The sequence below is a fragment of the Ambystoma mexicanum genome, chromosome 11 (assembly GCF_040938575.1).
Source record: "Ambystoma mexicanum isolate Mex_15411 chromosome 11, UKY_AmexF1_1, whole genome shotgun sequence".
NCBI lineage: Eukaryota > Metazoa > Chordata > Amphibia > Caudata > Ambystomatidae > Ambystoma > Ambystoma mexicanum.
The window spans coordinates 265,138,356-265,159,611 of record NC_090934.1 but is presented as its reverse complement, the minus strand read 5'-3'; the positions used below and the strand labels follow the sequence as shown (position 1 = coordinate 265,159,611).

Sequence of the window (21,256 nt, the reverse complement as noted above, 5' to 3'; positions counted from 1 at the left end):
ATTTGAACCTTGTTCTTAAGTTTCTTATGGGTGCTCCGTTTGAGCCTTTACATTCTTGCCCTTTGAGGCTGTTGACTCTGAAAACTGTGTTTTTGGTTGCGGTTACTTCCGCTCGCAGAGTGAGTGAGTTACAGGCACTTTCAGTTAAGCCACCCTTCACTGTGTTTCATAAGGACAGGGTTGTCCTTAGAGTTCGTCCTTCTTTTCTTCCGAAGGTGGTTTCGGAATTTCATTTGAGCCAGAAGGTTGTTCTTCTGGCGTTCTATCCTCCTCCACATCCTGGTAAGGAAGAGGAGAGGCTCCATAGGCTTGATCCTCGGAGAGCGTTGAGCTTTTATATTTCGCGCATGTCCCGGGTCAGAGTGGTTGATCGACTTTTCATCGGTTACGCTGGAAAGCGTTTGGGACAAGCTGTGACGAAACAGACTTTGTCTCGTTGGATTATTTTAGCTATCTCCGAGTGTTACCGCTTGGCGGGTAAGGACCCTCCGGCTGGTTTGCGGGCCCATTCTACCAGAGGAGTGGCTGCGTCTACTGCCCTGCAGAGGGGAGTTCCTATTCGTCACATCTGTGATGCAGCCACCTGGGCTTCCGTACATACTTTTGTACGTCACTATTCCCTTGATTCCATCATAGGGCAAGATCTGGCCTTTGGCAAGGCAGTTCTTCCGCAATTTGATTGGGCATGCTAAATTTGTATTCTAAATTCTTTCCCTCCTCCTTGCTTGGTACTGCTTTGGGAGTCTGTCATAGATATGGAATACGTCGGAGGACCCAATCCCCTCGAAGAACAAGTTACTTTCTTACCTGGTAACGTTCTTTCGATGGGATGGTCCGACGACGTATTCCATATCGCTCCCTCCCTGCCTTCCCCGCTGCAGAATTTTCTTTTGCGATTGCAGCTTGCGTTCCGCAAGGCCTTGTGTGTCTGACTGGCAGTAAACTGGTGGCACACGTTCTGGGAAAAAACTATAACTGAGGCTATGGGCGTTGTGCAGCCTACTTATCACATCGGGTGACGTCGGCCGTCGGAGGAGGTCCTCGGGGACGGCGCATCGACGTCATGGACGCAGGCGCCAAAGATTTTCTGAAGCAGCACAGCTGTGGACATTACCTGTCATAGATTAATACGTCGTCGGACCATCCCATCGAAAGAACGTTACCAGGTAAGAAAGTAACTTGTTCATCTCGCAGCACTGTCAATCTTTAAGCATACTGCTGAGGAGCCTTCATATTTCAAATTAACCTTGGTAATTCAATTTTTGAAGGGGTTTTCTAATGTTTGTCCCCCAAAACATTTTCAAGTTCCATTGTGGGACCTAAATCTAATCTTAAAATGTCTAATGGGTACTCCTTTTGAACCACTTCATTCCTGTTCATTAAGATTTCTCACTCTTAAAACAGTGTTTCTTGTGGCTATAACATCTGCCAGAAGAGTGAGCGAATTACAAACTCTAGCTTGCAAACCTCCTCATACAATCTTTCATAAAGACAAGATCGTTTTACAAGTGAAGCCTAATTTATTCCCAAAGGTGGTCTCTGAATTCCACATTACTCAGAAGATAACCTTACCTTCGTTCTATCCTCCTCCCCACCCAGGGAAAGAGGACTAGAGGTTACACTGGCTGGATCCATGGCGTGCCTTGAGTTTTTATATTAGCAGATTTGCTAGAATAAGGCAAGCAGACCAATTGTTTGCTTGATATGCAGGGCACAAATTAGGATTGCCAATTACGAAACAAACCATTTCAAGGTGGATCATTTTAACCATTCTAGAATGCTACAAATTAGCAGGAAAAGAGCCCCCTCAACATCTTGGGGCTCATTCAACCAGGGGTATCGCAGCCTCTTTGGCTTTCCAAAGAGGGGTTCCAATTAGAGACATATGTGCGGCTGCCACATGGTCGTCCGCACATACCTTTACTATATTTTACAGCCTGGATTGCTCTTCTATTCAGGAAACAAGATTTGGGAAAGCTGTGTTGCATTCTGTACAATCTTAAAGGGAAATATTCAATTTTACTCCCGCCTCCTCTTTACACTACTGCTATGGAAGTCTATCAAAGATAAGGAATACTTCGGAGGACACAATCCCTTCGAAGAACAAGTTACTTTCTTACTTTATAACGTTCTTTCGATGGGATGTTCCTCCGATGTATTCCTTATCGCCCCTCCCATCCATCCCTGCTGTAAAACTGTATTTGCAACTTACGGTCCTTCAAGGTTAATAACCAATTCATGCAAAGTAATTTCAAACTTCAAAACGTAGCTGAGCAACGGACGCTGCGTGAGTATATTTATACGCATGATGACGTTAGCGCAGATACGGAGGCTGTCGAGGGACACCGACTCAAGGGACGTCGACGCGCAGCGCCCTCTAGTGAAAAAATGTCTGAGGCCAGCAAGCTGGGATGGGTAACATCAAAGATGAGGAATACGTCGGAGGAACATCCCATCGAAGAACGTTACAAGGTAAGAAAGTAACTTGTTCTTCTCCTCTAAACCAATCACTGTCCTCTGGGTCATACTGCCCCATCCAATGACAGTCCTCTCCCTAAACCCCTCCTCTGGCAGCCATCTTCAGATTTTTATTGCACACTTCAGTGTTGGGAGTCCTCGAGTGAGCTCTCTGAGCTATTTGTTTGTGTATTTGACGGAAAAAGTTCTATTTTTGTTTCAAAGAAGTCTGTGTGCTCTTTTCTCCATCTGCCGACAGCAGGGATCTGTTGCCAGTGAATGTAACGCTCACCTGATTCCCACGGAGGCGCAGGTCTGGCTTCGAGTGCTGGTGCTTCTTCAATGATGAAGCGCAGGACTCTGAAGATGGACAGGAAGGGCACTCTACTGTGGCTTCTCCGGCTTGCACGAATATTCCCCTGTGCGTGAAAAGGGAGTATTACCTACTGACTGAGTTATGCTCAAGCCTCCCACTCTCTTCCAACCCTCCACGATACCCTTCCACGATTAGCCGTGAAGTCTCACCTTAGGGTCAGGAAGGATGAGCTCTCCATACTGCTTCTGATGCAAGGGCGCGTTGAAACCCAACTACTTCACTGGATTGAGGATTGATGGGAGTTCAGGTAAGCTTGACTATTCAGGTAAGGCTCTGTAAAAGTTCAGTTGCAAGTTCAAAAGTCCAAGCTTAATAATAATGTTCAATGTCTTTTTGCAGCAAGCGCTAATGCTTATGTCTTTTTTCCCCATAGGGGCCGGGGTCCGGAACATGCCTGGAAGCGGCAAGACCCGAAATGAAACGGGAATGACCCAACAGGTAAGTCTTATTCCCTTCCTTCTCTCACCTCTTATTCTTGTCTTTTTCTCTAGGCTCTGGGAAGTGGCTGTGTATCCGGATGATCGCTGCTGAAGATGGTGGAACCCAGGAAAGGTGAGTGAAATGCAGCGCTGCAGCAATCGTAACGAAATGCTTTTAAAAATAATGTCTTCCCTTTCAGGATAGTCGGTGATGTCTCTGTGGTGCAGATTTAGCTGGTAAGGTCTCTTGTCTCCCTTTGCGGTTGACCCAGGATGCTGACAGGCGTGGCTGAAGTCCAGATGCAGGAGCTGACACGGTGAGCGTCCAGCTGCGAGGAGCAGAACAACGCGAAGCGTGTGTTGCTGATCGGGTGTGGTTTAAATAGCTTTGGAAGAAGTTCCAAAAGTGTATCCTTCCTCCGATCAGGTATGTATCCTTCCCCGACCACACCCGGGTGGAAAGTAATCCCACAGGTAAAGTAGTTCCATTCAGGCCTCAAGAGGGCCTGGATGTGGCAGCATGGTCTGCATCAGGTAAGTGCACATTAAAACACTTGAACACATGTCTAGCTTTATGAGCCTGGCGCCTAAGGCGCCAGGACAGGGGTCCAACATGAGCCTGGCGCCTAAGGCGCCAGGACTGCGTCCAAAGGGCCCCAGCTTGGGCCCGCTGGCACTCCACTGGGGGAAATGATGCCTGCCTCTGGGGTTGCTGGGTCGGACCTGGCTCCTTGGAGGTAGGCATCATGACAGTGAACTTCCACGGCCCTCAAGATCGTCAAAGATTCTACAAGGCCTTTGGGCCTACTTCGTGCCCTCCGATCATGACGGAGGAGGAGGAGGGGAGGACAAACACCTACAATGCCTCTATTGCCTGCACCCGGACTACAAGGAGGTAGAGTGCAAGATTTGCCTCCGATTTTTTAAGAAAATATCAAGGGACAGGCACAGTAGGCTGGCGGCATGGCTTAACCCCAAGGCCTCTGACCCGTGCTCCATGTAGGGTCATGCCTCACCCAGGACCTTTTAAGTCCTGTGAGGGCTGCACTTCCGTGGGGGCCCAAAACAAGGCCAAGAGCTGCAAGTCCGAGTCCAGAAGCGGGCCCTATGGTGGATAGGGCGCAATCAACATCACCTTCCGCCTACATTGCTAGCCTACCATCGAGCTCCTCTTCAAAGAGGAAGTCACCTACCCTGTCTAAACTACGTGAAAAATATGAGAAGCTGCGGACGGAGGAGAAAAAGGCTGAACAACCCAAGCAGATCCCACCAACACAGGCTAAGATCTCATTGGTGACACTGTCGACGACTGCTACTGCCATGACAGTTTAAGTGCGCTGATCCTTGGAGGGTAGCTCCCGCGACTCAGGTGTCCCTACCCCCAAGGCGTGACATTGCAGCAGTGACTTTGGCTAAGTCTACAGGCATGCCAGAAGGTTGGAAACCGGCTCAGGCCCCGGTTCAAGACCCTCAGGGAGAATGCGGGGGGGCGAGGAGGCCCCTGAAATAGCCCATCCATGCCGTCGCCCAAGCTATGGAGGTCTCGTTCACGGACGACAAGGATCAGGCGTCCTTACACACGGTCCACGAGGACATTGAAGAGGACGACGACAGGCATAACGTCGCAGGGCCTAATTTTCTTGTTCTGTCTGCTCAGCTGAGGGACATTTCCTTGGATATTCTGTTGACTCTAGACACCTTGGTGTCAGAGATCCAGATGAGGATGCCTTTGGCTCCGGTACCTGTGGTCCCCCAGGTCCCCGATCAGCCTCCAACGAAGAAGAGGAAGCGTCATCCGATGCCCACGTTTCAACCTCCTCCTCCACGTCGGGTCCTGGCTCCCACAGTGGACCCAGACACAGGGTCTGATACGGCCACGACGGATGATGACTAAGACATTGTCGCGAGTCGGACGGTGAATCGCTGCATTTGGATGCACCACACAGGTTGTATCTACCGGATGAAGTGGGATAGATCCACTCCATGATTGCCCAGCCTCTGAGCTTTTACAGCTGGTGCCCGAGGAGACCAAGAAGGAGGGCTTCTTGTATCAGAGGCGCGAGGTCAAGAGGAAAAGGATCATGGCGGTGCCCTTTCTGGACGATATCTAGGAGGAGGGCTTGGCCCTCATGAAGAATCCTTGCACAGCTCCAGCCAAGCAGGATAGGCTGGAGAAGAAGTGTAGGGTTCCAGACTCCAAACCCAAGTGCCTGAGGTCACAGCCATCACCGTATTCAGTGGTATCGACAGCCTCGAGGAAGTGGTTGGCCAACACGTCCTCGTCTTCGGTCCCCCGGACAGTGAGGGGAAAAGGATGGAGGGCTTATAAATAATGTGTTATAAATAATCTATCATGAGGAGCCACCAGGGGCCGTCGGATGCTGGACCAACACTCCGCCGGGCCCACCCGCATCCTCCAAAATCCTGCCGCAGAAAGTGCTCAAAATGCCAGAACTGTGAAGGAGACTGTACCCGCGTCCATATCCACGAAACCCCGACAAAGATCGGAGCCGTCTAAGGCCTCCGGCCCCGTCCTTAAGATCCGCCGAAGCTAAAGGCGAGGAGTGTGGGGGGAAAATGGCCGCCGGGACCCTGAGATGGGCCGAACACACTCGGAGGGCGCAGACCAACTAGGAGTGACCCATCCGGTGCCGGACCGCAGCAGCCCAGAGCCCTAAATACATGGACCCCCCCACACACAGCGACAAAATCGGCGGATCCCAGAGGGAAACACCGAATTGGCTGATGGCGCTGCCCATCCCCCACTGGCGGCCTTGAGGGGCACATTAGACCCGTGCTACGGAGTCACAGCCAGCCCGTAAGAGGCCCACAGACGGGTTGGACCAACACTACACGGGGCTCCCCCCTCCCTGGGGCCCACCGTGTGCGCTGTGTGCGAGCGGTTGGGCACCCGAGTTGAGGGGCGCCCCGCGGGCACAACTGACAGCCGTGAAGGTCCCACAACCATGTTGGAACCCGGGACCACAGAGCTACAATCAGCCCGCCGAGCCTCGGCGGACCGCCACTACACGGGGCTCCCCCTCCCCGGGGCTCACCGTGTGCACTGTGAGCGAGCGGTTGGGCGCCCGGGCCGAGGGGTGCCCCGGTGAGACAGCGGAGAAGGTACGTCAAGGGGGTTAACCAAACCTTGGGTGACCGCAGGGGGAGTGGACTGGGCCCAGGACCCCAGCAGCCAAACATTGGGGTAACCCACAAGGGCAAAGACTATCCCATACCTGTGGGCCACTTGACCTGCACCCCAGACAGGGCACAAATCTGGGACATTGAATATGCCGACCCAGGGACCGCACAGCAGCGCATGCCGGACATACCAGCAGCACAAGCTTATCTGACGCACAGCCTCTGGCCCTGGTCACATAAGAGAGGGCCTGCAACCATCAGCCCACGCAGGCACAAACACTAGCAGTACAGACCTGCAGATAAGGGGCACACCCCGAACAGGAAACCCTCTAGACACCGAAGCAAGGCAGAAGCCACGCCCCACAGGGGACCCAGGACACAGCACCCAAAAGACTACTCGAGCGGGTGAAACAGACCCCAAAAAGGGTGCACACCCCGAACAGGGGACCCTCCGGACCCCCCGGACTCGGAAGCCAAGCAGAAACAATAGGTTCATCTCCCCCTCCCCCTTCGGGGATTCAGGACACAACGGCCTACGGCCCTGCAAAGAACCGCGGCGGAAACACCAACAAATGAGGCCCGAGGATAGGGTACGCACCTTGAACGAGGAACCCTCCGGACACGGAAGATGAGCAAAGATCAGACTGCATAGGGAAGCCAGGACAAAACGGCCTATGACCCGCAGAACAACTTGAGAGGAGGACCTACCCCGCACAGGGGCGATGCAGATTAAAATCGACAAATACACGAGTACCCCAGCAAAGGTCCCCGGACCGATAAGCGCGGCGGAGGACGATGCCATGAGTGGAGGCACATGCCCGACGCTGTCACTCACAGACATCATGGCAGCTATCACTGACTCCCGGACCTCGGTGGAGACTAAAATAGACGGCCTAACCTCCTTAGTGTCATTCCTGAGACCGGACCTGAGGAATCTAACATCAAGGGTAGGGGACACAGAACAACGAATATCCGACACGGAGGACACTGTAAAAAACCTAGGGGACCGCCTGGTATAGATGGAACGAAAAATCACTGTCCTGGAAAACAGAGCCGAGGACAGCGAGGAAAGGTCCCGCCGCAACAACCTCTGCATCCTTGGCCTCCCTGAGAAAGAAGAGGGACCCTCCTTGGAACTCTTCCTGGAGGACTGGCAAGCAGACTTGATGGCCCCTAAAAAACGGTCAAAATTCTTCTCCATTGAAAGGGCACACAGGGTCCCGACAGGCAGACCGGTTCCTGGGGCTCCCCCATGCACGGTGATTGTTAAACTCATGAACTATAGAGACCGGGACACACTCCTCCAGATGGCAAGAGCGACTGGCCCGATCACCTACAATGGTAACCAGATTGGCTTCTTACCTGACTATACGAGGGAGGTTCAGAAATCACGACAATCGTATGACTCCGTCAAAGAAAAGGTGACGTCTTTGGGCATTAAGTATGCACTATTTTTCCCGGCAACCTTCAAATTTAATTACAACAGGGCGGTCTAGGTGTTCCATAACCCATGGGAGACTTGGGAATGGCTTGAAACACAGGTCCTCTCTGCCCTGCGCCCCGACAACCCAAGCGGGGGCACACTCCGCAAGCACAACGAAAGCAACAATCAACCCCTGGAACAACCCACACCACCCCAGGGGACGAACGGGAAGACCGGGATACAGGCCAAAACGGAACCCACATGAACACTTGACTACACAGAGCAAGGCCCCAAACAACCAGGAAAGAGACTTTGAAGTTGGGCGGCCCTTGGCGGGGATGAGGAGAAGGGAGTGCTTTTCCCCCATCTTCCCCCCCTTTTTTCTTTCCTTCCCCCTTTCTTTTGGGAGACTTTCGACCCAGAGCAGCTAAAGGTTGCATGAGTTTGGGCAGTAGGTCCTCCTGACCAACCCCACAATTTAGGTTTATGGTTTTTTCAGTTTGGGCGACAGGTGCTTCTGGTTGGGGGGAAGTGCAGGGTGGGGGGAGTTCAGGAGTTCTAGTTATCAAGGGAAAAGGCGCAAGGACACAAAAAGCACCCCGGACCAAGGGAACAACAAACCGCATCTATCCTCGCAACCGATGCAAGAGGAGTTGGAAGGCTACCCTTAGTGGGCTATGCACTCCCACTCGCACTCAAACTGACCTGGCCTTAAGTTCAAAGTTAACAGTTAACAGTTTTATGGTTCGCATATGAAGTACACCAAAGCGAAAGTACAGCGAGAGAGATAACAAAGGGGTACCATGGCCCGGAACAGAGCAAGGCACCACACAAGACAGAGATACTGAAGCCGCACCACATCCTCCAAAATCACCCCACAGCAGGAAACGCGCAGACCTAACACAAATGAGACACATCTCCCTGCTGACCTGGAATGTGAACGGTTTGGGGTCAGGTATAAAATGAAAATTGGTACTCCAATACCTTAACCGACACTCCACAGACATCGCCTTTATCACAGAGACGCATTTTATAGGCACTTCCAGCGGCTTCTTCAGGAAATCCAACTACCTGCACACATCTCTCACCATTCGTATTAAATCGAAAGTCATGTATTCTTGATGAGCCTCCATCCCGATTCTTAATTCCTGGGTTTCATGAACAATGGGACCCGAAGTTAGAGGTGTGCCGTCAACCCCTTCCACGGGTATTGGGCGTATCTTTTGGCGCCTGGGGATTTTATGTTCTGTTGCCCATTTGTCGTCAATGAAATTGCCCGCGGCACCGCAATCCAGCATTGCCAAACATTCCATCTCTCAGGGTTTCTGTAGAGGTTCCAGGGGAGTCATGATCCTCCTACAGAAACGAGTCCCATTTGAGGCCAAAAGAGTGAGATCGGACCCCGGGGCAGGTTTGTGGTGGTACTTGGGGAGATGTGGGGCAAGACATAGGGAATTATCGTAGTGTACGCACCCCCCATGCTGATGGCAGAGCTCCTCACCAAGCTCCAAACCATGATGCTAGAAGAGCAGGCGGACTCGTGGGCAATTGGTGGGGACTTTAACGAGGTCATGGAGATCGCTCAGGATAGAAAACACAGGGGCAACAGGACCGCAGACACCCCAAACAAGCTGCAAACCTTCACTGAAGCAATGGGGCTATCTGACACGTGGAGGACAATCCACACATCGGACAAGGGTTACTTGTTCTACTCCAATGCACATAGATCCCTCTCCAGACTGGACTACATCTTTACCCCAAAGAACATGGCCCACCGACTACTATCCGCAGAATTCCTGGCACGAGGGATATCGGATCACTCCACCCTACTGATCAAACTTAAAGGGATACAACATAGGCGGGAACCCTCCTGGCGCTTAAATGCTAATTATCTGGGGATACCGGAGATAATGGAAGGGCTCACCAACAAAACGTCAGAATACTTCGACCTAAATGAGGAGGCGGTCCCCTGCCCAGTGGTAATGTGGGAAGCATACAACGCAGTTCTACGTGGGGAGGCTATCTCGCTGGTGGCTGCTCACCGCAGGCAACACAATGAGGCAGTCATTGAAGCAGAGACCCAAGTAACCCGGCAGGAAGAACAGCTGCTAGTAGCGGTAACCAGGGAGGCGCAAGACGCCTTAGTGACAGCCCAAACAATTCTGAAAGACAGGGCCCTAGATAACGCTCGAACTGCACAGTGGCAGGTTCGTAGCCAGATATATGAGCGGGGGATAAGGCCGGCAAGGCCCTGGCCTGGTTAGAAAGACAAGAACAGAGCAAGGGGGGAAGTACAGCCATTCAAACCCAGGCGGGGGAAACACTAACGGGTGACTCCAATATAGCAGAGGCCTTCGCAAACTACTATGAACAGCTATAGTCCCCACCAGCAGAGGAACCCGCACAAAACAGACCACACTTTTTAGATCTGATCACGATCCCCCAACTCTTCAGATCACAAATAGAAAGACTAGATATAGACGTCACTGAAGAAGAAATAGGGGAAGCCCTCTCACAGCTACAGACAGGGAAGACCCCCGCCCCCCCGGCCCCAACGGCTTGACTGAGTGTAATAATGACGAAACATATACATAGCATGTTCCTCCGCAGTAGACAACGGGGCAGCCTCCCCACGGATCTCCGAAGAACGAACATTGCAGTGATCCCCAAAGCAGGGAAACCCCCAGAATGCTGTGCCTCGTACAGGCCCATATCGTTAATTAATGGGGAATCCAAAATATTAGCCAAAGTCCTGGCAAACAGGCTGCTTGCGGTGATCGGGTCCCTTGTCCACCCGGATCAGTGCGGATTCATGCCAGACAAATCTACACGAATGAACCTCTGCAGGGTCCGAGTGGCCCTCGACCGGGCGGTTGAAATACCAGCCCCGCTGGCCCTCCTGGCGGTCGATTTTGAAAAGACCTTCGACTCGGTGGGGTGGGACGCCCTATAGGAGATAATGACCCGTATGGGATTTGGGCACCAATTCATGGCATGGGTCAAGCTTCTTTACACTATCCCCGTAGCTTCTGTGCAGGTCAATGGGAAATCATCCAGGACATTCCCGCTGGACCGGTAGACTAGATAGGGCTGCCTCTTCTCGCCCTTACTATTCCTTCTAGCCATTGAACCTCTGGCAATTAGGCTACGCACTGACACACAATAGACAGGGTTTGCTTGGCCAACGGGGGGCGAGGAACACGTTTCACTATATGCAGACAATCTCCTGATCTATTTAAGCAAACCAGCAATCTCCTGCCCGATAGTGACCAGAACCCTGGAGCAATACCAACACTTCGGGGGACTCAGGGTAAACACACACAAAACAATATATTTCCCTGTTCAAGAGGGGGACGAAGCAATCCCAAAACCCTGTCCATACTCTTGTCTCGATACTGGGCTTTACCTACCTGGGTATACGGATTAGTGCAACAGCAGAGGACTTCCTCAAACTAAACCTACACCTGATAATGGATACATTTGTGACCGTTTCCCACTAGCATTCTCTCCCACTTTCACTACTGGGCAGGGCAGCACTTTTCAAGATGTTGGCACTCCCGAGGTTTCTGTACGCCCTCCAAAACGTCCCACTCCCAATCCCGGCTGCAACATTCACAGACATCGATAAGTCCCTACAAACGTTACTCTGGGGAGGGAAACATCCCAGCATAGCGCTCAAAACACTCTGCCGGTCTGTGTGGGAGGGGGGCATAGGTCTGCCTGATATCCGAATATATTACTGGGACGCACAGGCAGGAGTGGCAAACGAATGGCTGCACGGTGACCCAACACTCCCACACATCCGGGTCAAAACAAGAGACACAGGCCTCCCGACCCCCTTATGCATACTGTATGACAACAAGAGGAATCTAAAAGGGGTCCCGAGAGGGTGTCTCCACATCCGTCGAATCTGGAAGGAAATACATAGACACATACGCTGGGAGGGCAGACCAACCCTGATCCAACTTTTATGGCACTATGCATACCTCTCCGAGATTCAGATAATGGGCCACTTTGACACCTAGGAAAGGAAAGGAATAACAACCCTGGCAGACATCGTTCATGATGGACAGTTTACGTATTTTGAAGCGCTGAGGACAACACACGGATTATCGCCTATATATCGTTTTAGGTACCTCCAACTCACACATGCTATCAATGCCCAATTTCAGAGCCTCACCGAGAATACCTGCATGCTCCCCCCGGGAGACACACTCTCCCACATCGTATCCCTTCCAAAGTGACTTCCACCCTCTATCAAGCAATCAGCTCCTTTGGTTCTAAGGAACTCACTCACCTTAAAGAAAAATGGGAGCAGGACTTGGGGACACTAAAAGCTGACGAATGGGCGGAGGCATTGATGTCCCCGCGGGAAATTGTCATAGATACCAAAATTCGACTGATACAGCTCCGAATCTTACACTGGTCATACTACTCCAGAACACAAACGTCCAGATGTGGGGGGGGAGATGACGACATAACCTGTCTCCGTTGTAAAAGGACAGAGGGCACCTTCTACCACATGATCTGGGAATGTGGAGTGCTGCAGGAATTTTGGACATCGTGCTTATTGCTCTCAGGTTCGTGCTGTTTAGTGTCTACACTTGTACCCGTATCACTCTCCCACACCTCACCTGCGGTTTCTGAGTTGGCTTCCGAAGGCTCGTCTGAAGAAGTCTCTACAGGTTTCTCTCTCCAGGCTCTTGGGTTCTTCTTTTTCACCGTCTTGCCCTTTTGTTTGAATAGATAGGGCCGAGCTCCCCTGGAGGCCACTTTGCCAGTAAGGCTATATGCCCGGTGCGGGGACTCCGGGGAGCCCACCCCAAATCAGGGAAAAGCCGCAGCAGAAAAACCCTGGGTAGTTTCAGGTGTGTTGGTCTGTTCAAATAAGTATTCGCAATCCTTCTTGGAATACTGCTCAGCGAATGGGTAATTCGCAATCCTTCTTGGAATCCCACTTCTTTAGAGTACTACATTTACCAGAATGCACTTGGGTGCAATGTCTAAGTTTTGGAAAAGATTCCAAGAACTCCGTGAGCAAGGTTAAGTAAAATAAACAGAAGGAGAGGTTACACAGGTCAGAGGAAGCACACAACTCAGGGGGCACGAGTTGAAGTGACAGCTGCTTGGAAAAGCGTGTGTTGAAAAGAACTGCAGATAGCAAGTCCCCGCTCGCTGAGTAAAAAAAAAGCCCCAGAGCGAACGCAGGTGTCTGCTGACTCCAGCAAAATAACAAACACACACGCTGGGAAATTAACAAGAAAATGCGGGCAGGGAAAGGTCCAAAATAAAGAAGAAATATTCCCCACAGGAAGCGGGTGGCAAAATGTACGATAAAAGGCAGGCAGACAAACAATGGAAAGGCAAATGGGTAGAAAAACAAGGAGTAGCACGAGACAGGAGCACTGTCAACTAGCATTGGGAAAGAAATCAGTTGCAACGCAGCGGTTGCCACACCTGACAGTTAATTATAGCCTCTGTTCCAGCGAGGCTAGAACATAACGTCCAGGTAAAGGAGGAGCTCAGTCCTTCTTCCATTGTTTCCATCTCTTCCACAGGCTCCATGGGCGTTTCATGACAATTGCGGCTCGCCAGAATAATGGGCGCCCCAATCCCAAAAGACCCCAAACTCATCTGTTGGGAATAGGGGGCAAAACTGAACATACTAAATATGAAAAGACATTTCCGAGTGTGGCACTAGGGATGGGGAAGAGACTAACGGCAACCACTTGGGGCTCAGCGGACAAGATGAGCATTGAGAGATGGTCCAATGAAATGGATAGATGCACCTTCTTGGAAAGGCGAATCTATACAGCAAGTGGGTGCCCCCGGAAGTTTAAAAAAATATGGGGAAAATGGGAGGAATAGGTAAAGCACCAAGATACTGGGGGAGCTCGGACACTTTGAAGAGCTGTGTGGAGCATTGAACCAAACCCTTCCACATACCGGGAGATCCACTGCCAATGTAATGTCATGTACTATGTTATGTTCTCGCAGCTATGCCTCCTGCTGTTAATTTGTACTCATGCTGTTTACTTTGTTTGAAAAACCTAATAAAAAGTTTAAAAAATAAATAACCCATCATGTCATGGGAAAGAAGGTGATTTACACTGTGGCGTCCACTATCAAGGGAGCCAACGTGCTGGCGATTCTGGCCAGGTACGACGGGGAGCTGTGATACAAGCTGGGGTTGATTCTGGAGTTACTCTTCGACGATAAGAAGATGGAGGCAATCTCTCTCTTCCAGGAAGGGTAAGTGGGGTCGGATCACGCCATCATGGTGGCATTGGACGTCGCCGACACAGGGTTCCGGCAGATGGGGAACAGTATCTGCCTTTGTCGCCAAGTTTGGATGAAAGCCACTAACTTCCATCGGGAGATCCAGCAAAGGTGCTGTACATGCCCTTCGACTGAGAGAATTTGTTTGGAAAGGTCATCGACGAGTCCCTCCAGGCCATCAAACCAGACACGGAGAAGGCCCGTTCCCTGGGTCCTCTTCTTCTGCAGCACTCTTCTTTTCGCTCCTCCAGAGAAAAGTCAAGCAGGTCTTCAAAAGGTTTATCCACGTCGTACCGACAGCCTTCCATATCCTCAACGCAGGAAGCCAACAGGGGCTGTTTCCACAGTAGTGGAGAACAGCGTCGATGTCGCCCGTTAGGCAGGATGCCAGCGCCGAAGCAAGCCTGAACCGACGGGGTGTCGGCACCCTGCCCATGCACCCTGATGGGAGGTTCGTCAGCGAGAGGCGAAATATCACCACCAACTGATGGGTGCTGGATGCTCTCGCTCAGGGACACACCTTGGAGCTTCAACGCAGCTCTCTGCAGATCCCACCGTTTAGCCAGCAGGAGCAGCACATCCCTCAGCTCCTGGAAGAGGTGCAGGCCATGCTGTGAAAAGGAGCGATAGAGCTATTTCCCCAACGGCTTAGGGGCTCTGGAGTCTATTCCAGATACTTTCTGGCCATAAAGAAGACAGGGGGGCTGGAGGCCCATCCTAGACCTACAACAACTAGACAAAGTTCAGGATGGTCAAGTTGCAATAAATGCTCGGCCAACTGGAAAAAGGTGACTTCTTGATGTCGTTGGACCTATTTCCAAGTCCCCATTCACAGGAAACATTGAATGTTTCTACGTTTCATAGTGCAAGGACAGCACCACCAGTTCAAGGCTCTACCTTTCGACTTGAAGTCGGCTCCCAGGGTGTTCACAAAATGCCTAGCACCGGTGGTGGCCCATCTGCATCTACAGGGTATGCACGTATACCCGTACCTGGATGACTGGTTGATTCGCACCCGCTTGTGGGAGCTGGCTGACGGGCACACGGAGATGACCGTCTGGTTACTGACGATCCGAGATTCTCTGTCAACTTTCCAAAGTCCTGCTTAACGCCATCGCAGAACGCTCTGTTCCTAGGCGCAAGACTCAATACAGTTTCTTGCCTGGCATTGCCCTCGGAGGAGAGGATATCAGTCATTCAAGGGAAGTTGCAACAGCTGTCATTGACGAAGACAGCCACGGGGCGGGCCATCAAGTCGTTACTGGGCATGTCCTGCACATGCCTAGTCCGGCTTTGCAGTTTGCAAATGCGACCCCTACAGGAATTCCTGAACGAGCGTTGGATACAGGTGTCCGGAAGCTTCAGCCACAGGATCTCTCTCGACAAGTTCCCACCGGCAGTAGGATGGTGGGGCATCCGCTCCAACATCGCCAGGGCATGGGATTCCAAAAAACCCCATACCAGGAGATAGTCACCACGGATGCTTCCCTGGAGGGCTGGGGAGCCCACACCGGAGGTCTACACGCCAGAGGCCTGTAGCTGCCGGAGGAGAAGGATCTCCATCTCAACATCCTGGAGCTACGGGCAGTGTTCTGGGCCCTCAAGTCGTTCCTTCCGTCTCTGAAGGGAAGGGCAAGGTGGTGAGGATCTTCACGGACAACACCACCACTGTGTTATACATCAGGAAACTTGATCCCCGGCGCTCTCCAAGGAAGCGTAGGACTTGTGTCGTTGGGTCGTCGGACAAGGGATGTTCCTTGTCCCTCTTCACCTAGTGGGAGTGAAGAACACTATTGCAGACTCCCTCAGCAGGGAACTGCGCTCCTGCCACGAGTGGGAATTTTGGCAGGATCAGGTGGACCGCCTCTTCGTCAAGTGGGGCAGGTCCCAGATCGATCTATTTGCATTGGCGGCGAACTCCAAATGCCAGATGTTTGCAAGCATAATCTACTGACCAAGGAGCCTGGAGGACGCCTTCTTCCTGTGGGAAAAGCTGTTTCTGTACACATTTCCTCCATTCCCTGTCCTGCCACGAGTCATCAACACATTCGGACAGTGTCAATGCAGGATGATACTCATTGCCCTGGTGTGGCCGAGGCAGATTTGGTACCTGGAAATTCTGTTTGTGTCTCCTTCAGTCAAGCTGCCAGTGGTTCTGGATCTTCTCACCAGCGCAATCCTGCATCACGACCCAGGATCGCTGAACCTGAGGGCTTGGCACCTCCAGCCCTAGAGTTTGGAGGATATGATTTGCCAGCAGACTGCAGAGAGGTCCTCTGCAAAATCATGGTGTCATCGACCTTGAAGTACAAAGTCCGCAAGTGGAAGCATTTTGCTATGTGATGCCAGTCACAGAAGATTACCGCTTTGAGGGTCACAGCCCCACAGATCTGCCGTACTTGCTATGCTTGGCCAAAACCGGACTGGCACACGCCTCCATCAAGGTACATCTGGCGGCTATCTCCCGCTACACCAGGTCACCAGGAAGATCTTCACTTTGGTCCCAACGACTCGTCAAAGAGTTTCTCAAAGGACTTTTCAGATCTTTCCCGCCGGTGAAGGCTCCTGCCCCAGCATGGGAACTCAACATGGTTCTGACGAGGCTCATGGGGGTCCCCCTTCGAGCCTCTGCATCAGGCCCCTCTCTAGTTTCTCTCGTGGAAAATGGTTTCCTTGTGGCCATCACCTCTGCCAGAAGGGTAGGTGAGATCCAGTCACCCGTACCTAACTTTCCACAAATCAAGAGTGGTGCTACGTACGCACCCCTCCTTCATGCCGAAGGTTCCGTCGGAGATCCACCTCAACAAGCCTTTCGTCGCCGGAGGAAAGGGCCTTGCACTCGCCGGACATTGCTCGTGCCCTGAAATTTTCGGAAGATTTCACAGCTGTTCGTGAACTTTAGTCATTTGAAGCATGGGAAGGCCTTGTCCAAGGCTTCCATTTCGTGATGGCTCTCCGGCTGCATCACCCACTGTCATCGGTTGGCTAACCCCACCGCTGCCTGGCCGTCCGAGAGCCCACTCCACCAGAGCGATGGTTTCAAATGCTCATGAATATTCCCCATCAGGCTGGGAATCCTCGGTAAAAGAAAAAACAGTTTCACTTTTGTTTACAAACTGTCTCTCTCCTCTAAACCAATCACTGAGCTCTGGGTCATACTGCCCCCAGCCAATGACTGCCTTCTCCCTAAGCCCCACCTCTGGCAGCCATGTTCAGAATTTTACTGCACGTCCAAGTGTTGGAAGTCCTCGTGTTTCGCTCTTAGAGCTTTCTGCGTTTGTCTCGCTTTTTGGCTAGGAAAACCTCTCTTTTGTTCAATCGAGCCTGTGTGCTCCATTGTATATTCATCCGATTAACGGGTATCCGTTTTTTGGCATCTTTCATCGCCCTCAAGGACAAAATCATTGAGTTTTTTTTTCTTGGAAGTTTCCAGAAGGCCATCGGACCTACACTGCACCGGTTCATGTCGGAGGAGGAGGACAGAGCTTCCCTCTTCAAGCTTTGCACGAGCTGCGGTCTGCAGAATGTTTTCACGGAAGACGAGCATTCCCAGTGCCTATATTGTCTTCACCCGACGCACAAGGAGGAAGATTGTGAGATCTGCTGTGGCTTCTCTGAGCAAAAGATGAAGGTTCGATGCGTCCGGCTGGCTTGACCCAAGGCAAAGGCATCTACACCGGGTGGATCACAGGGGCCTGCCTCATCTGGATCCAGCCAACTAGAGTGGGCTTCTAAGTCCTTTGAGGGCGCTCCATCCATGGGGGCCCAAGACAAGGCCACGCACTGTGAGTCGGCTTCCGTCCTGGTCGCCGCGCAAGTGGGTCCCGCGACGGTCAGGGCGCGTTTATCGTCTCCCATCAGCCTCACTCTCCAGCCATTGCTCCAGCTCTTCGTCAAAGAGAAGGTCAGCTACCCCGGGGAAGCTAAGGGAGAAGCTGGAGAAGGTCAAACAGGACAAGGCATCCGACCTGCCTGTTAACGCCCAGGTGATCCAGGCCAAATAGTCTTCTTCCATCGAACTGGTGGCTGCTGCCCTCTCAAAGGTGAAAGGATCTGACCCGGTCAAGGTTTCCCCGCTGGCGGTCACAGTGGCACTTCCTCCCAGGCGGGAGCCTTCGGTCAAGCCAGTGGAGAAGACTCCTGAAAAGAGGATGCCGGATCTCAGCCCGATGCCGACCCCTCAGGACCCAAAGAAGGGGGGGTGGAAGAACTCCAGGGCCCAGACATTTCGTCATCCGACAAGGAAGACATAGTTTCCGTCCACACCATCACGGAGGAGGGTGGTGACAATGACAACGGAAACGTTGAGGAGATGCCCGCCAGAGACAGCGATGACGAAGATTATGTCGGCGGGACGAGGACATAGGCGCTGGGCCCAGCCACCCTGTTCCCCAGGCACCTCCAAGAGATCTGTCGCAGGATATTCTCTCGACCCTCCACACGCTGGTGTCGGAGATTCAGAAGTGGATGCAGACTGCACCACCAGCGACACCACCACCGGCGACCACCCCATTGACACCGGGGCCCCCACTGCCAAAGAAAAGGAGGAGACACCCTATGCCTCCACTCCGTCACTGCCCGCCCCCCTAAGAGGACGGACACAGCAACAATGGACAACAATGACATCAGACTCTATGCCACCAAGGGCTTCTACGCCAGACGAACTGGGATCCTTCTACTCCATGATCTCCCCGTGCATCAGAACTCTTCCAGCTCACCCCGGAAGAGAAGAAGCAGGGGGGCTTCCTGTATCAGCGCCGGGAGGCAAAAGGGTAGGACGAGGGGAAGAAGTTGGACGCCGTGGGATGGAAGGTCATTTACTCGGTGGCGACGACGGTCAAGGCGGCCACGCCTTAACGATCCTGGCCAGGTACGACCGGGAGCTATGGTACAAGATGGCTCCGATCCTGGATTTCCTCCCTGAGGAGAAGCGGGTAGAGGCAATGGAGATCCTTCAGAGGAAGGCAAGGTGGCATCGGACCACGCCATCACCGTGGCCCTGGACATCGCGGACATGGGGTTCCGCCAGATGGGAAACAGGGTTTACCTCTGCAATCGTGGTTGGCTGAAGGCCACCAACTTCAGACAAGAGGTCCAGACGAGGGTCCTGGACATGCCGTTCGATGGTGACAACCTTTTCGGAAAGGCCATTGATGAATCTCTTCCAGGCCATCAAGACCGACACAGAGACGGGCCATGCCCTGGACAGGCTGCAACAGCACTGTCCATCCTTTCGTCCCTCAGGTGGGAAGTCGGGAGATCTTCGAAGAGTTTCGGCAGGGGATCGTCCTCTTACCGCCAGCCTCCCGTCCCATGACTCAGGAAGCCTACAGGGGTCGCTCCAAGGCCTTCGGAGGTGGCTGCCGTCGTCGTCAAGGCTCCCTGGGCAGCGCACCGGCCTCCAAGAAGGACAACCGGCCAGGACTTCTGGCTCCCACCCCTGCACCCCGGTGGGAGGCCGGCTGGCGAACTTCATCAGCATGTGGAAAAACATCTCCACCGATCTATGGATGCTGGACGCTCTCGCCCACGGACACACTTTGAGGTTTCAGCGAAGTGTCCGCAAATACCACCGGTGTCCCTGCAGGAACAACACATCCGTCAGCTGCTGCTGGAGGGTTGGGCCATGTTAAGAACAGGGGCGATAGAGCTAGTTCCGAAGCGACTCCGGGACTCTGGAGTTTACTCAAGATGTTTTCTAGTAAGAAAGAAGATCGCAGGCTGGGGACCCATTCTCGACCTACGACAAATCAACAAGTACATCAAGTCTCAGAAATTCAGGATGGTCACGTTGCAACACATGCTCGGTGAGCTGGAGGAGGTAGACTTTCTGTCGTCGTTGGATCTGGCGGACTCTTACTTCCACGGCCCTATTCATGTAAAACATCATAAGTTCCTGTGCTTCGTCGTACAAGCGAGGCACTACCAGTTCAAGGCTCTTCCCTTCGGACTGAAGTTGGCGCCCAGAGTCTTTACAAAGTGCCTGGCTGCAGTGGCGGGCCACCTGCAACTACAGGGAATTTGTGTGTACCCATACCTCGACTACTGGCTCATCTGGGCCAAGTCGAAAGACAACGCTGTCAATCACAAAGAGAGGACTGTCCGGCTGCTGACGGATCTGGGGTTCTCGTTGAACTATGCAAAATCTTTCTAGACTCCATCGCAGGAAGCGCTGTGCCTGTGGTCCAGACACAAAGCAGTGTCCTGCCTAGCGGCTCTGTCGGAGGAGAGGATAGCGGCCATTTTGGGCAAGGTGCGACATCTGTTAGCACTGAAGATCGCCACGGTAAGGGCCATGAAGTCGCTTCTCGGCATGATGTCGTCATGTATCTCCTGGTCCAATTCTGCAGGTTGCGGATGCGAACGCTCCAGGAATTCCTGGACTCCTGTCGGATCCAGGTGTCCGGAAGCTTCAAGGACAGGATTGTGCTTGACCAGGAGTTCTGTCAAGCGATAAAGTGGTGGGGCGTGCGCTCCAACATCGCGGGAGGCCCAGACATCTAGAGCCCCCGTACCAGGAGACAGTCACGATGGGCGCTTCCCTGGAGGTGTTGGGAGCTCACACCGGACATCTCCACGCCAGAGGCCTGTGGCTGCCGAGGGAGAAGGCGCTACACATCAACGTCCTAGAGCTATGTTCTTTGTTTTGGGCCCTCAAGTTATTTCTGCCATCCCTCAAGGGCAAGGTGGTGAGGGTCTTCAGGGACAATACCACCACAATGTTTTACATCCGGAAGCAGGGGGCACCAGATCCCTGGCGCTCTCCAGAGAGGCGCCGGAGTTGTCGCACTGGGCCATCGTGCAGGGGATGTTCCTCATTCCTTTTCACCTGGTGAGAGTCAAAAACACCGTCACCGACTCACTCCGCTCGGAGCTGTGCTCTTGCCACGAATGGGAGCTTTGGCAGGTTCAAGTGGACAACCTCTTCCTCAGGTTGGGCAGTCCCCAGATCGATCTGTTTGCGACGGCGACGAACACAAACTGCCGGAGGTTTGCCAGCATGATTAACCCTCTGAGGGTTACGGCTCCCTAAGTCCTTCTGTGCTTATTGTCGATGGCTAAATCGGGGCTGGCTCACACCTCCATCAAGGTGCATCTGGCAGCTATCTCCCGCTACAGCAGGTTTCCGGGACAGTCTTCTCTTTGGTCGCACCGTCTAGT

The 21,256-nt window shown here is 52.6% G+C and overlaps 1 protein-coding gene across 5 annotated transcripts in view; it reads left to right on the top strand.

Annotated features, from left to right (window-relative positions):
• The window catches only part of L3MBTL3 (L3MBTL histone methyl-lysine binding protein 3), a 1,294,236-nt gene that overhangs the window by 976,489 nt on the left and 296,491 nt on the right, over positions 1-21,256 (top strand). The window lies entirely within an intron of this gene.